The sequence below is a fragment of the Neolamprologus brichardi genome, chromosome 22 (assembly GCF_056152115.1).
Source record: "Neolamprologus brichardi isolate AB-2024 chromosome 22, ASM5615211v1, whole genome shotgun sequence".
NCBI lineage: Eukaryota > Metazoa > Chordata > Actinopteri > Cichliformes > Cichlidae > Neolamprologus > Neolamprologus brichardi.
Window position 1 is genome coordinate 28173587 of NC_142124.1, and position 13951 is coordinate 28187537.

General features: G+C 41.1%; 1 protein-coding gene across 1 annotated transcript in view; it reads left to right on the forward strand.

The window, feature by feature from the left end:
• The first annotated feature begins 203 nt into the window (after positions 1–203).
• LOC102795426 (CMP-N-acetylneuraminate-beta-galactosamide-alpha-2,3-sialyltransferase 1-like) overlaps positions 204–13951 on the forward strand; it is a 105802-nt gene continuing 92054 nt past the window's right edge. Inside the window, exons 1-2 of the mRNA XM_006806052.3 lie at positions 204–572; positions 7706–7861. The gene's annotated coding sequence lies outside the window, so the exon portion shown is untranslated. The remainder of the gene's footprint in view (positions 573–7705; positions 7862–13951) is intronic.

Here is a 13951-nt window from a genome sequence, read left to right on the forward strand (position 1 = left end):
TATCACTTTATAAGCGCTTGTTGATTCCTGCGGCACCGAGCTGCGGGCTAACATCAGGACCCGGTCACGCATGCCAAAGGAGGGGAAAGGAAGAAAAAATAAAAACATCCTGATGCAAGTGTGTGCGAGTGAGGATGCTGAGGGGCGTAGCAGCGCTGTGCCCCTCATGGTCAGCGCTCAGGAATTAAAATGCATGCTCCTTACTGCCTGGGAGAGAGTAACGTGTAGCCCGTTTACGTGAGAAAACCTGTTTCCAGCCTTCCCTCCTTCACGGAAACAAACTGAAACACACACCCCAAGAAAAGCAAAAACGCACGGATGTGCCGCTTGTTCCAGGAGGGGGGGAGTAAACCTCCTCCCAGCGCTGTCACATTCAAACAGGCAACGGTGCGAGGTTGCCAGTTTGGCGCTATCCCCCCCTCTTCCTCCCTGCTCCTTTAAATTGGACCTTTGGAGCTGTAGCTTGGGGCTGATTTGCATTATTCCGTTGTTTGTGGAGCTGAAGCTGAAGCCGCCGTCACTCCGCGCGGGAATAAAGGGACTTCGCCCGCAGCTCCGGGGACAGACTTTAGGTGAGTGTGGGATCACCGCGCGTGGCTCTAACTGTGTGGACTGCGGTAATAATCACGTCCTATTCTACGTATAGCTTTTAAGCTTGGTGCCTTACAGTGAGCGGCGCGCGTGCAGGTTTTTAAAGTATTTTAAAGTGCGGCTGAGAAGGTGTTGCGCTGCAACTTTCTGCTGCAACAAAAATAAAAAATCTGCACAATTATTCAGTTGCGCACTGAGAGAAAAGAGATGCGTGCTTTCTAATGTTGAGAAAGTGTCGTGCTGAAATGTGCACAGTTAGGAGAACAGTTATCAGTGGCCGTAAATCATATTTCACTCTGTTTGTGTAAATATCTCTTAATAAAGGAAACAGCTCGCACTGGAGGGTCATGTTGAGAAAAACAACTGGATTCGATTTCCCACATTTCTGTTCTTCGAGATTTAAGAGAAAAATGACCAAAAGGACAAACTCATCCTCTTATACTCTTATCCCATCAAAGCATCCAAAGAAGGCAGAGATATGCTGCATGGACCATTCACTGCGTTCAGGGTAACTGTTGAATATACAGTAGCAGTGCCAAAAAGGTACCAAGAGGGTCAGTACTGACTATACTGATACTTTTTACTTGTTAAGGCAGCTTATGTAGGCGAGAGCTTCGTGTCATGGGTCAGCTTTGTCAACTTTACGTGTATGTTCAAACTGTGTGTGTTTTGGAGACCTAGAATTTAAATGTAGCTGTTTCTAAAGTACTTATGGTTAACTGCTGTTGTTTAAATGTGCTCTAGGCTATGAATAAAATAACCATGAGAGTAAATGCAAAAAACGTTAAAGGTATATGTTTAACACAATTCAGTCGGGCTATATACTGAACTTACAGGGTAGAAACAAAGTATCAATCCTATCATGCCAGTATTAGTCCAGTACCAGTGTTGGTATCAATGACTGTCAATATCTACTGAAAGGGAAACAGGTCTGTGCTGAGTACATATCAGGAGCTGTCTGGGGGATGCTGCAAGCAGCCTCATTAAGCAACAATGTTCGCTGTCAGAAATCCTTTCAGTTTGTTGTAAACATTAATCACTCCGGGTTCCATTGTATGCTTAATATCCCAGTGTTCATAAACTCCAGGTTTATGAGTTTTGTAATGATCTGTATTTTGCACGAGATGTCACCTCATTTACTAATGAAGGCGTCTGCCAGCAGGCTGGTTAATTTTCTCCTGGAACCTCTCCTTGCCATTATAAATAATAAGCAAGTAGAACCCATTAGCTCAGCCAGTTCCTCATCATGTCTCCAATCAGACTGGATGGCGTGACCTTGGGGTGGGTGGGTGGGTGGGGGGGAACCGTGCTGCAGCATTTAGAAAGGAGGGTGGAGGGATGGGGATGGGTTGCTTTTGGTGGCATCCGTTATCAAGGAACCCAATTACATCTAGAAAATGTGGTTGCCATAAGCAATTGCCATTTGTTACGCCGTATAAGATAGTGGAGCTATTTGGAGAGAAATGTGTGTTATTCTGATAATATGTACTTCGGACAGCTCTGGGTGTCGTCTGTCTCATCTTAATGTGCGTCTTAATTTAAATATTTAAAAGAAAGGTGTGATTCTTCAGAATGAAAAGTCCTTTGTGAGCTCCTTTCAACAACGGTGCATGGACGAGGCAATGAGTCACAGTGAATCATGGCAGCCTCTCACCAGCTGCCAGCCAGATGAAGACACGCTGCAAGCAAAAAGTCTGACGAAACTGCAGCCGCACTCGTGTGCTGCTCTTTCTACTTCAAAGCACGCTGTGGTATAACGTATAGCGTTCCACGAGCGCGCCTAACAGCTCGTTCAAAGTTTGAGCAAGTTTCTCTAACAATCTGACTTCCAGTTTTGTTTTTAGATCTTTCCTGCGAGGTATTTCCAGCTTAAGCTGCCGTGGTGTGAAGGCTGTGCTAAGTCAGTGGAGGCTTTACTGTAATCAGTTATTCAGCTCTGGCATTCAGAGTCTCCGCTCCAGACAGAGGAATCCCCGTGGCTCACCACAAACCCAATCAGGCCCTTTAAGTACACAGCTTTAGAGCAAGGTCTGGGACCGAGAGTGCAGCAGCAGCAGCAACAGCAACAGCAAAAAATTGTTTCCAGTTCCCCGGGGTGGTGGTCCACATGCATCTGCAGCCTGTACAAGGGTATTTCACTAATAGTTAGTGTCTTTTGTTCAGGCTTCTTTGCTCTGTCACACAGTCTTTTTCCTTCATAGTATTCCCTTCGGACTTCTCCCCGGCGTTTTGATTTGCCCTCTGTTTCCACTTAGCAGTCCTGGCTATTTTCCAAGAAACACCTCAGCACTATTCTCCAGGATAAACAGGCTTCTTGTAGTCTGGCCACATGTGGAGAATGCATTGGAGTTTACTGTATGCGCGAATCTACAAAAAAGCACCTAGGTTGCCCCCCCCCCCACCTGAGGTTTTAATCACAGACGATTACAAAATGACAATTTGAATGCGGCAACAAAGCGAGCCGATCCTGTGATTGCTGCCGTAATCTTTCCCGAGTGCAATCAACAACATCGAGACTGCACATCAGTCCTGCAATTAGGCTTGTCAAAATTACAGCGTGGCTTTTTATCCGCGACTGCTTGTTTGATAATGCTTATTGGCAGGTGCCGTTGGAGGAGCAGAGGAAGGGAGCCCACAGCTGATGCATTATGTAAAGCCATACTGTATCGTGCAGGCAGATGTTTCCTCCCAGCGACATAACCATACATCTCCATATCACAGCGGCGTCCTCGGGAGTTCTTCCTGTGATTTTTTCATTGTCTTTCCCATGGACGCACGTGCCTCGTCCTTGACTTTCATCTTGTCATTGTTTACACAAATTGTTCCAGTGCTGTCTAATCATTTTCTGGTCCAATCAGTTAGTCTGAAAGCGTGCATGCCTACTTCAGTGTCGTCCTCAATGTAAAGCATCTTTGCTTCCTTTCATTCTACTTATAGTCCTGTTGACAGCACCGCAGTATCTATGACCTTGTCATTCTCTTCTTTAATAGAGACTTACTGTTACAATACGTATCAACAGTAAGTCACTATGATATACAGGCTGTCATTTGCAGCTACTTTCTACTTAACTTTAACTGCTGTTTTGTCTTCATGAGGGTTTTATTTGCCAGCACAAAGTAATTTAGTCAGTGGGCTTGACACGTGGATACGTTTTTTGTGGATTTATTTGAAGGAAAGGCTAATTGTTATGCCTCGGAGGTCCGTCGTTAATTAGAAGCTATCTCGGGCAGCTCTCACATGGTCACCGCACTAATTGGCAGTCAAAGCTGTGTACCACCTGGCCCAGCCTTTAACTCACCAGGTGCTCCCAGCAAAGCCGCTGGCCTTGGCATTATGTAGCTGTGGCCTCTTAAACGAAGGCAGACAGCAGAGACAGACAGATAGAGGAGAGGGGAAGAGGGTGGGCACCATATCAGGACAACTTTGCTGAAATGGCGAAGCTGAAAAACCGCTGCAAAAGGTTATTTCATGCTACGTAACTGAGCAAGCCTTTTTTTTTCCTTTTCCTTTTTTTTGGAAGCCGGCATGAAAGAAAGGTTCTGAAAAATTAGTGTAATCTTTTGATACACACGTCGTCACACATCACACCTCTTTGTTTCGGATTTCTAACACTTCAGGCGATGTGAGGTGGCAGCACATCAACACCAAGCGCAGCCTGTGCAGGGTTTGTTTACCTGTGCTTTACAGAGGAAAAATAAGTTCATCCTGTGACTGAACAATAGCTGGCATCAGAGAGGTTCTGTCCACAGAGTACAGAGCAGATAAGAGAACAATTGTGTAATTAAGTCTATTTTGCTCTTTGCGGGGGAAATGTGAATGTTCAAATCAATTAAAACCACATTCTAAATTTTTAATTCAGTGCAGTTGCAACGTGGAGGTAAAAGCTGCGGAGAAAAGGCGGCGATTCAATCAAGAGAGAATGCTGCTGCTTTTCACAGCTGGAAACTCACACCAGGATCCCACAGAGTTAGCTGGAATAGTGCGAGATTTTTTTTTCCCACGCGTGATTGAGAGTCATGATGCGTCTCTGCCATGGGAGAAAATCCATCTTTGACCCCCATTAATCTTGACTAACTGGTCCAAATCTGCAGCAATCACAATGCCCAATCATAAAGTCTGTAGAAGAGGCCAAGCAGGTGTGACCTGTGTATGACTCAAGCCATCCGCTGATAAAACGTGCCTAGCGTCGCCGTGCTCCGGAGGACAAAAGACCTCTGTCTTTTTGTGCCACAAAGTCAAAAGCTTTGTTTTTGTCTTGCAGCTCCAGCATCTAGGGTTCACAGTAATACCCGAATGTGTCGTGCCTTTGTTCTTTGATCACAATGGGAATTTGAGATGTAAAGCGGATTTAGACAATGTGCCATATCTTGATGGATGGAGCAATAGAAGAAGTGCTTAAAAAACGCTTTGGAGCTGCGTTGTGTTTGCAGCTGTAGGCAAAAAACGTTAACGCTCTACAACAGAGCTGGGGATGATGTGGATGTGTTTGAATTGTTGTTTTTTCTGTTTATTTTTCCAGGAAATGTTGTGTTTAGGCGCAGAGCTTTGGCAGCGTGTGCTTTATGATAGCAGCCTACAAATTCTGCATATCAGTATATTATGTGAAGCACGTCATCGATGAGAAAGTGAGTTATTATCAGCAGGATATTAAGCACCAGCAACAATTAGTCTTAACTAAGTTGGAAGAGTCCATTTAATATATATGTATAAAAATCGACAAACCATAAAGAATAACAAAAACAGCAAATTACTGTCATATGAAGACTAATTGGAATAAACAGGCCTATCACTGCTATAATTACTGATAGTGAAATCATTACTTCCCCTAATGCTTCACTGCAACCACCGTTAATAACACTTCATTAATTAAACATACTATGAAAAACAGCAACACTGCAACTCTGCACTTTAGCTCAATGGAAAGGACTTCTCCTTGACTGAGCCCACTGTAGCTTTACTTTGCTCTGGAGGTCATCTCAGGAATAATGAGCTGGGAGAAATGTAAATACTCCTGTTTGCTTAACTGCCAGAGCACTTAGAATACCTGAGACAAGCCAAATTTGAGATTTAGGTTCGTAATGAGGAGCTTATTATGATACAAGCTGGACCAGTGGAGTGAAAAACAGAGATTTTTGCTATGCCAAAAATACCTGAATTGGAATATGCACAGGAGGATGGATCGACGAATGGATGGATGGAAAACCCTCTTATCTCATTGGTGTGACATTGGGAATTCTTGCCTGTGACTATAAATATGGAGATGAAGAAGTTAGCTTACTTCAGTGCAAGGGCTAAAAGACAGGCAATAAGTTACCCTGTCAAAGGGATGTTTGGCAGCTTTTAGAAATAACCCTGCTGTATTGCTGTCCCCCTCCAGTCTTCAAGGTAAACTATGTTAATCTGAATGTTGCTCAAACGTTGCATAGACAGCAACAACAAGTGAATTTGTAAGACAATGACAGCTACAGGGTATTATTACCATTTGTTTGCAGTCATGTTTCTGGTAACTTGTAATTGCAAGTCCAATATCCTTTCGCCTTTAAGCTCTGTGTCAGTGCTAACACCTCAGGGAAGGGAATGGGTCCTTTTACTGTGCAGTAATCACCACTGTTGCCCAGCATGTTACTAATGAGACTGTCATTTGATGCTGGGTAGATAGCGAGTGGTGGGTTTTCTGAACCTTTTGGCTGGGTGCAGCTATCTCTGATGAAAACAGCTTTGAAACTAAAGCAAATTGTAACATTGCAATTCAGTTAATCCCAGTATAGCAGTTGAAACACCTCATGTGTAATCATTGAGTTTCATACACACTGATTTGATGTAACCTTTGAAAGTGTAAACCAGCATGGATTATATCGTGTTTATGCACAGGCACTGCATTGATTTTCTGATTTCACAACAAGATACATTGTGAATAAATACAGTTGGACCAATATACTCTGTATATGTGCCCTTTTTAACTGGCTACACTGTATATATAATAGATGGACATAGCCTTTGGATGTCATACACCGGATTTGGACTTTGCCTCAACATGAGTGCTTTTGGTCCACAACTTGAGTGACCAGATGAGGCCCAGTAGACAGCTATCAGCTCCAGCTCCCTCTGTCGGTACGCTTGTCAGTCAAACAGACATCCCTCAAACAATAATAACCAATAATAACCAATCAGAATTGGTTGACTATAGTAAAGCGCAATAGTTGTGGCTAACAGAAAAATTGTTATGTTGAACATTTGTACTGGGCCAGTTTTTCTAAATCGGGACATTTGGACTACCCAAAGCTACACCTTCATTTACAGCATAAAAATCATACACAACTAATTTGTGTCACTTTATCAGCATTCGTTTTACTGAGAGTTTACTGAGAGTTTATTAGTGCTCTAAACCTCTCATAACCGTCTTATAATTTTAAAACTTTTATTTTCTGAACACTTTGCAGTCGAGCTTATTAATGTTTCGTTCGAGAAATCCTTGAAATGGAGGAGAATGGGCACCAGTCTTCATCAGAGCAACACAGACATGCTAGTTGGCTTCTGAAATGGTTATGAATAATTACTGTCTTCAGTTCTGTAATCAGTATTGGAAGTACATCTGGCTGGCTTCTGCATGGGTATACCAGGGATATCAGAAATGTACAGACTCTTTCTAATTTTCTAGTATTTGTTGCCTTGTAGGCTGGAATGAAACCCTATTAAATCAAAGCTGATTTTTCCATTTCCCTTTGGATATGCTGAAATAAAGAGCAAAAGGTAGAAATGAGAAGCAGCTAATTTCGGGCAATGTATTAAAAAAGGGGAAGCAAAACCTCCATCGCTGCGTAATGCTGAACATCCCGTAATTTTTGCTTTGATAATAGGTATGACTTTTTTTGAAAAGATTTCTACCACCCGAGTAATCTGATTTAGAAATTGTCCCACATTTGTGTCTTCAGCTCATGAGCCTATACGCAGTTTTCTTTTTGGTTCTGTCCACAGAGTTTGTACAAATGGAGGGATCCAGGAAAAAGACATCCTTTAGGCTGACTGGGTGGTTGACTTGACTGTGTTCTTTGGGTTGTTGTCAAGTTGAAAGATGAAATTCTTCTTTGACATTAGCAGTGTATTTTTCTTCCAGAGGGCAGCAGATTGTCACCTCAAACAACTTGGCGTTTGGAGCCATTCATCTTCCCCTCTACACTGACCAGAGCCCCTGTCCGGCCTGTGGCATGATGTAGCACTTCAAGAAGTGTACCAGTGTCATTCCTCCACTAAAGCAAGAGCCAAAGCAGAGGTATGTTTTCCATTTATTTAAGTATTTGAGATCAAGGTTATGTAAAAACTGCAGAGCCAAAAGGTGGAAAAGAAGCAAATCAAGAGCCTGTCAGTTTTTGTGGTAATCCTGGTCATTGTTAAAGGGAAAAATGTGGCAGATGATGCACCCTCCAAGTGCCCAGAGGAAGACTGCTTAATTATAGCAAAAATCGTAACCACGCGTTTTTTGGTTGCTATTGTTATGTTGCTTATTTACTACGATTATTCAGAAACATAACTCATATCGTGCATTTACTGAATATGGTTGTCTGGCTGGGAGTTAGGGCATGGCTAGGGGGTGTTTTTGTATAGCCAGTCTTGCAAAAGCAGTCTCTGTGAGAGTAAAGAAGGTGGCGGACAGAGCCCCAGTCGCATACCTTGGGAAACCTGCATGGTGGTTATGGGCAAGCAACAGAGAGCCGAACTTTTGTACATTATAGAAAGTGGAGTGTGAGGGAGACCCAAAAGGAGCCAGATAAAAAGGTGGCTGCACAAGAACATTTTTGTAAACTTCCTCTAGCTCATCTAGTTGCTCTTCTCTAGCTAGATCAGATGGATCTAGATTTAGATCTTGGCTCAAGCTGACTAAAGTGGCGAGTGAGCTTACCTTTTAAAAAGATGCAAAAAAGGATGCAATTTACCTCCTGTATAGTACAAGAAAAGGTTTAAGTAAGGAATTACCCCAACTTCTCACTTTTTTTCATTATTTTAAATCATCTTCATGGTGGGCAGGACAATAGGCCAATAAATAGTCTTTTGAATATCAGAATAAGCTACATTAAAATATATATAAATTACCCCAATTTCTTGCTGCTTGATCAGCATTTGATAACAGGTCAGATTTTTACAATGGCATTTTCATAATTTAACAAATGCCTAAGCAGCCTGTCCTCCTTCACTCAGTGCACAGCTTGGAACAAAAGCCAAATCTCCGCCAGCTACTTTTAATATGAGTCTGAATATCATGAGCAGCACAGAACACGTTTAGCTCAAACTCAGCCTCCATCAATCTCAATCCAGATACCTCCTTCTGCAGCAGCTTCTGCTCAACAGTTGTCTCAAAAAGTAATAACATGTATGGAACTGTTCAGCTAACAAATTGGGCCTTTTTCACATCCTGATGATAAGTCATTAATACATCGCAGCAGCACCACACTGAACTGTCACTGTGGAAGATGCAAAACATGGCATTGTTGCATAGCAGCAGGCATGCAGTGCCAAATCACGACAACAAATCACATCAAGGTACTTTATATTGTAAAATACCAACAGGATAATAATACAAAGAAAACCCCAACAATCAGACGACCCATTATGAGAGTGGGAAGGAAAAACTCCCTTTTACCTCAGGCTGAGGGACTGGGGGTGAGGGGAGGAAACAGGAGAAAAGACACACTGTGCAAGAGAACCAAAGATTAATAATAACTAATGATAATGCAAAGTGGTGTACAAACACATGACTGAGGTGCCCAATGCATGAACATGTGATTTGTTTCACAACACTTGCATCTTGATGTAATGGCAGTAATAACCTGATAAATAGTCGTTATTGGGCATAGTTTATGTTAAAAAAAAAGCGAGTGTAGCTAGAGTTTTGTGGTCCTGCTCTCCTCACTCTTTCTTTTTCTGTGTGTTTCGTGCCCCACATTAGCTCTTGAAGTGGGACACTGACGATATGCAGTCTCTTCCCCGCTCATTTACTCAGCTGCTTTTCTGTGAGTGTTCAAAGACTTACTATATAGCATTATAATGTCCACTTAACGATGCACATATATTTCTTTGCAACACTACCGAACCGTTTAGGGTGTCTGCTATTATGGGTCCTTGTTAATACTTCCTTATTGATTTTTAAATATGGTGTCATAAAAACCTACGGCAGCTTCAGGAAGTTAATTGTATGTACATAAAGAGTGCTGCTTTCACAGCTTTAATTGGGATTTCAGTGAATAATTATTAGAATAAATGTGTCTATGCATATCCAGTGAAAAATTTAATTGCAGCTGTTGTTTCTCCAGCTATGATGACAATGATTGCCCCTAAATTTCACTCATTGTTAATTATGTAAAAGACAGAATGGAGGGGAAACAATCAGACCAGCACAGTAATATTGCAGTAACACCTTAAAATTAAAAACTTAATACCTGCCATGAATCCACAATGTGTCATTTTTACTCTGCTGTTTTAAACCAAGTAGTCTGAACTTTATATGTGCTGGTAGGAGGATTTTGTTAGCTTTGGGCTGAGTTAGTCTAGCTGTTTTATGCAAAGCTGAGCTAGCCTGCCTCTGGCTATATGGACACGTAGGGGTTTAACACAGATTTTTCATCCACCCCTCTGCAAGAAAGTGAATAAGAAGGTTTTTGTTCCCTTTAAGCATATCATACCTTAGATCGCATTTAAAGCCAAACTGAGAAACCACCCATTATACAGATATTTGCATCCTCTGTGCAGTCACATGGGTAAAGTTTAGAGCTGTCGTCGGTATCATCAGGTTTTGTCTTATATAAAATTAAGATCTGCTTTGCAGACAGTAGATCCACACTTATTTGCTTTATTGGTATACCTCTAATGTAATTTCTTGTGAATAAATGTGAATTGAGGTTGGCTTATATTCTTACAGAAAAATGTTCTAGAAAATCATGTTTAGATATAAAATTGATTTTCCTTAGCAGACCTGCTGTCTGCAGCTGTGCTGTATGTATGCAGACGTTTCTTGTGCGGGGATATTCCTTAAGGGGGGAAAAAGGTGATATAGTATAGTATAGGATATAGTATCTTTGTACTATTTCAATTAAATATAGGGTTTAACAAGCCAGCGGTGGATCTCATGGACAAACAGAGGACACTGCATGCTCATTGGCTAACGACTTGTTAATGACGACAAGTTGTTAGCAATCACTGGGTAATCTTCCTTTCTGTCTCTTATAATGATCATAAGTCACAAACTGAACTTCATAATTTATTCAACAAGACCTGAAACTAATCAGGAAAATGTTTACTTGAGTGACAGAGCGAGGAAGCCAAGAGCTGTTTTCCCATGGACTTCTATACAACCCAAAGAGTGTCGCCCCCTTCATGCCATTAAAAATTATCTGGGTGATAGGCACTTCTGCACTGCTTCCCTTTTGCAAGCAGAAGCTATGTATATCTTTTATACTGCTCATGCTCTATTTATATGGATAGATCAACCCTGTGGCTCTGGTGCCTTTTTAATAGTGCAGCTCAGTGTGGATGTATGCAGACGTTTCTTGTGCGGGGATATTCCTTGAAGGGAAAAAAAAAGGTAAAAGGCAACATTTGAACCACGTAAAACATTTTTAAAACCAAAAATTAAAAAACCCCAAAACAAACTAAGATGCTTCTTCAGATAGTTTTAAAAAGCTGAGTGCATCTTCTTGCATAATTAAGATAAATTGGATGTTATTTTTAGTGTAAAGGGGAGTCTGCTTTGCCACCTGACCGCACAGACCCAAAAACATGCAAATGAGCTGCTGTTTCCATTGGTATGGGATTCCGGCATTCAGAACATACTGCAGCTGTTATTATTGCTGCTGGCCGCTTTGCTCCCCTGGTGTGCTTTTGTCTGCACAGTCATTCAGCTCAGAACAACCCCCTGTTTTAGTTCAATCCTACTACTATATTACTTCTACACTCTGATTGGAGTTTTCATAATAGTTTGGGCTGCAATTGAATATTTAATTTCTTTTTTTCTTTTTTCTTTTAAATTTAATGCTGTGGGGAAAAATATCATACTCAAGGGCATAGATTTGTGTGGTAATAGTTTTAACTGGAGCTTTGAGGATCACTGGTATTGCTGTATGTTAGTGCTGTTAAATGAATGTGTTATCTGGGTGTACCATGGAGTATTAGGGAAAGTACATTTTAAAAAGGGCTATAATTTATTAAAATGATTAATACTTACTAAAGATAATGTGGGGCATTAACATCCAAGCCAGAGATGCCTTTCAAACTATTTAAACTGCATAGAAAATATTGCCAGTAACATGTTTCCACCAAGCTGTAAAAGAGGCTTGTTTACCATTATGTTACATCAAAAAGTGTCAAATGTTTTCAAAATTTAACCAGCCTTGATATCAGACAGCCCACTTTAGCCTTTCGCTTTAGTAAGGACCCATGCTCTGTGTAGCTTTGTATTGTCCTGCTGAAATAAGCAATGCTTGATTTTCTCCTTGTCATTACTCCTGAAACTCATTTCATACCCAGTCATGTTACTAATGAACCAATCAGTTTATTGTTGTCCTACTCCCAGCAAAACAGCAAATAATTTCCTGTTCCAATATAGGATATAGTATCTTTGTAATATTTCAATTAAATATAGGGTTCAACAAGCCAGCAGTGGATCTCACGGACAAACAGAGGACACTGCATGCTCATTGGCTAACGATTTGTTAATGACGACAAGTTGTTAGCAATCACTGGGTAATCTTCCTTTCTGTCTCTTATAATGATCATAAGTCACAAACTGAACTTCATAATTTATTCAACAAGACCTGAAACTAATCAGGAAAATGTTTACTTGAGTGACAGAGCGAGGAAGCCAAGCGCTGTTTTCCCATGGACGTCTATACAACCCAAAGAGTGTCGCCCCCTTCATGCCATTAAAAGTTATCTGGGTGATAGGCACTTCTGCACTGCTTCCCTTTTGCAAGCAGAAGCTATGTATATCTTTTATACTGCTCATGCTCTCTTTATGTGGATAGATCAACCCTGTGGCTCTGGTGCCTTTTTAATAGTGCAGCTCAGTGTGGATGTATGTGTAAGTTTGACAAAATCAGTTCTCTGATGCTGGAGTAAAAATGTATGTAGTACTGATGCTGAATAAGTTGTCAGTTTAGTAACTGCAGTGAAATTAAGAGTAGGGATTGCAGACAATGGTAAATTAAGATATCTTATTTACATTTAGACAAAATTACAAACTTTCTCTGACACTAACTTTTCCTTTTTTGCCTCTGTGGCATCATTGTCAACTCTAACAACATGCTACCTGTTACCTTATGTTGCAAAAACATAATTGAATGTATGAAAAGGTAATTTCTGGGAAACTGGGTTGGTGCACGCCACAGGTGGGAGTCCAGATTTTGTTATAAAACTTTCTTTGAGTGAGTGAAGACATGAATTTGCAGCTGGTGGTGTTACTCAACTTTTGATTCACTGTTGTGCTGGACTTACCCGCTGAGCTTCACAGCAGGAGAGACTTCATCTCATTTCTTAGAATTGCGAACACCGACTAGTGCCGGTGTGGCTTACAAACTGTATCGTTTTCATTTCCATTGATCAAACAGCCAAATTCTTCTATATAGTTTATGTCACAGATGTTGTTATCAAAGCAGAGCTGCAGAAAAGAATAGAGGGAGGAGGAGGCGAAACAGGCAGATGCTCACCTCCGGTTAATAAAAGGACCGGAGTTCTTAAAAAAGAACTGCTTTCTTCTGTTGGATCTGAATCAGACCTGCAACTTTCTCATCATCCAAGTAAACACACAAAATCTCTTTGTCAGATTAGGTCAGTCCATCTCATGGGGGCTAGTAATCAGCTTAAAGGATAATATCGCCATTATTGAGTTTTTCCTTATCTCCAGTGGCTAGTGATCTCCTGTATCCACCTCTGACAATTTCTCTTTGCTATCTACAAATTTGGTTTAGCTTCTTTTATTGCTTCCATTTCCTCCTGAGTGCATGAAAAGACTTTGTATAGGCTTAATACTTTGTAGCCTTCCACCAGATTGAATGTGATGAAAGCAGACAAATTCATAATCACCAGTCACAGTCAGTCAGTCGAGCTTTTCATGAATATGCAGTGCTGATAGTCTGGCCTCCCCCTCGTGAAAGATGTTTTCCCACTTAAACATGACCTTAGTTGGTTAGTTAGCATTCTGGGATATAAAGCAATAGCTGTAACAATTAACACATTGGTTGTATTAACCCTGCTTTTATTGCAGGTGATGTATGTAAACTCTGTTATTACAGTTATTAAAGTTTTCAAAAGGGTTACAGGTTTGACTTGCAGATAAATAAAAGTGCCTGCCTGTCAGCATCTTCTGCTCCAGTAA